Source organism: Geospiza fortis, unplaced genomic scaffold (assembly GCF_000277835.1).
Source record: "Geospiza fortis unplaced genomic scaffold, GeoFor_1.0 scaffold1, whole genome shotgun sequence".
In the NCBI taxonomy this organism is placed as follows: domain Eukaryota; kingdom Metazoa; phylum Chordata; class Aves; order Passeriformes; family Thraupidae; genus Geospiza; species Geospiza fortis.
The window spans coordinates 902940-906243 of NW_005054320.1; positions in this window are offsets into that span (position 1 = coordinate 902940).

Sequence of the window (3304 nt, forward strand, 5' to 3'; positions counted from 1 at the left end):
TTGATATACTGTTAAGCAGTTGTCATCTTTGTATGTGTTTGTATGACTTGCATCTGATAATACCTAAAAAACAGATTTCATGGGTTTTAAAGATGCAGTCAAATCAAAACTATTTTAAAACTTCGTGCCCTAAGCCATGACACGTTTTTAAATCCAGTTTTGTCATGTCTTAGATTAGTTTGGCTTGTAATGGAAGAAGAGGCTGAAACAAGTGGACTGCAATAATTCCAAAGTAATTGATTTTAATTAATGCCAAGAGTTACCAGTTGTAATAGATGTGCTTTTTCTTCACATATATTAAAGTTACTTCAGTGACTGAAAAGTTTTGAGCTTTTTTTTTAATAGGGAGTTATACCTGTAAATACTTAATTTAATACTTCAGACAAGGTAAAGGCTTTGTGTGCCTGCACAAACTGTAGCTGTGTATTCATCTTGAAAGAGTTGCATTGTATTCATGCTTCATGTTAGCCTTTATTATATAATTGATATTTTACAGGTAAGGTGTCTGTTGCAATGCCTTAGAGCAAGATAGGTGAAAGCAAATGTGGAGCAGTTGTATAAAGAGTTTTCAGGAGGGCTTTTTTCCTTTTTTACTGTTGGTGTTTTGTGTTGTTGCCCTCTCCATTATTCTCATGTAATAACATGAGGTGGGAGAATTCAGTGTAACAGGGTTGTCATAATTGGTTGCTGAAACCATAGCATTACTGAAAAGTTCTGTTTTCCTTCTCTGCTGGCTAAATGGAGATCAGTGGTAGCATTTACAGTACAGGTTCACCCAAAGTTTGTTACATATAGTCTAAATGCAAAGGCAGAGATGGTACTTTCTTCATAAAGACAATATTCCAGGTAGTGTTTTGAAATTCAGGGAATGCTAGTGTCCTCTCTCTGCTCACTTTTTGTTTTTGTAAATCAGGTTTGCTTAAATATGAAGAGGTAGACCTTATGCAGACAGACCTTTTTCTCTGACTTTGGTGTAGTAATTCCATTGATATTTATCTTTGCAAACATAAGCATTTTCCCTGTGTTCATGCTGGAAATTACCATAGTTTTGACTATTGGTAACTTTGCACGTTCAGGTGCCTGAAAGAAGGGATAGTGATAACTAGGGAGATTTACATCCTACCTCTGAGCAGCTGTTCACCTACCAGGAAGTTTTGACAATCTCAAATAATGTGATATTCGCATATTACCATGTCATTCCAGATTGGTAGTGTTTAGTCTTCTGCGTTAATGCCTGGGGCATGGCTTTTTTCTTTCTTAGTAGATGCCTACATAGTAATTATTTTCAGTATTAGTCATGCTTAAAAACTAGTATTTTATTCTTCTGTAGAGATACTGTATTAAAATAGGATATTCCACACTTGGAAAGCTCTGCATGATGCAGATTTTTAAAATCCTTTGTAATTAATTATGTTCTGTTTTGGGATTTTTTTTTAACAGACTGCTGATTTGTTGACAAATGCAAAGCATTTTGTGAACATATAATGTACAATAAGCTTGACGCGCATGAAATACTCCATTTCTAAAGCTAACTCAACTTGTTTCCTAATAAACAAGTGCTCTTATTTTGCTTATATTGAGCTGTACTTCCACGGTTTTAGATACATGTATTTTTATCTTGTTAAGTATTCTACTTGTTTTGTCTCTCCTCTTGTTTGGTTTTGTATAACATACCATCTGATTTGAGTTTTTTGGTTTTGGGGGACTTTTTAATTTAATTGGTGTTAAGTGTTTCATGTCGTTTCAGTTTAGTCGTTTCAGTTTAGCTAAGCTGTTTTCTCTTGCATCAACACTAAATGTAAAAAAGGCAGTGTTCACAACAAAAGCCTGGCTGGATAGGCCTTAGAAGAACCACCTTCTGCTGTTTTATTTTTATGTTAATTTTGGTTATATGCTCTCTCGGACATGCTGTTACTCAATGGGGCAAAAAGATTTATTGTACCATACTTTTCATACCAAATTAAAATGTGCTTAGAGAGGAACATTCAACTGGTGACTTGTCTGCAGCTGCTCAACTATCTTCAGTGTTCCAGTCATGATGCAATACAGAGTTGTAACATTTTCTGAACTGGTGCTGTGGTCAGAATTTCTACATTAGGTTTGTGCTTGTAATTTCTTTCTCCTCTGGCAGGAAAAAACCCAAACAAGTGGGAGGGAAAATTGTGTCCTGGGGAATAATGAGATTTGAACTTGTTTTCTAAGCTACTCAGTTGTGCTGTTACAAAGAGACCTACCTTACCCTTTCACTTTTTTTGGTTTTCTTAAATGCTGAAAAGTTACATTGTACTAAAGACTTCTGGGGAAATAGAAGAGGGCTCTGTGTTTGACCTGTCTTTGAGATGAGCAGTCTCTGCTTTGTGTTCATGACCAAATTCATTAAGATGTGTATGAATGTAAAATTTCACCAATGCTTGGTGGAAATTCATCAGCTGTGTAAGGAATGCAGACAGAAATACCAAACGTCAGTGTACACTCTCACCCTTCTAAGTTTGTTCTCAAGCCCAGCAGGGACAAGAAAGGCAGAGGGAACTCAGCCATTACATTAAATAGCAGCCAGCTTGCTGAGCATGAGGTTTTAATGCCCCTGTCAAAGGCACTTTGCTTCTGGCAGGTATTTTCTAAGGGAAGATTTTACTGTTGGGAAAGAGAAATTAAGAGATTTCAGAAATGTACTGCTCATAGATTTACTGCATGTTGGTCAGTTTTTATAGCTCACATTTGCTCTGTGACCTCATCTCTCTTCGGTATATATTTACCTAGAACAGAAAAACGTTACAGCCTTGGTCATGTAATACATAAATCTAAACTTTTTTATGGGACTTACTGCAGTCTGGTTGTAGGCTTGACCTTGTATTTCTCTTTCAAGTCCTGCATATGTATGTTATGTGGTCCAGTGCTTCTTTTCCATTAAAGAGAAATGGGCATCCTTCTTATGATGCAGTAATTGCAGCTCGCAGGTGGACACATTTTCAACCTGCTACAATCTCTTGATTTATGTCTGGCAAGGAGCTTCAACTAGCTCTGCATTTATATTTGGAAGGAAAAGCAAATGACAATTCCTAAAACTTCCAGTCATTTGGTTCTGAAATTAAAATACATATTTGAAATCTTTCTAGGCTAGCACATGAAAGGTTGTGTTCTTTTTGGGCCTTCTGATCTGCACCATGCTGTCTACTTGCCTCCCACTTGGCAACATGAGAAGGTCACTGCTGCCTGCTGGGATGGAAGCAGGTGCTTATGTCAGTGGCAAAGGTCTGCTGAACAGTAGCATACTTAGAGGTTGGAGTGATGCAAGTGTGCAGCC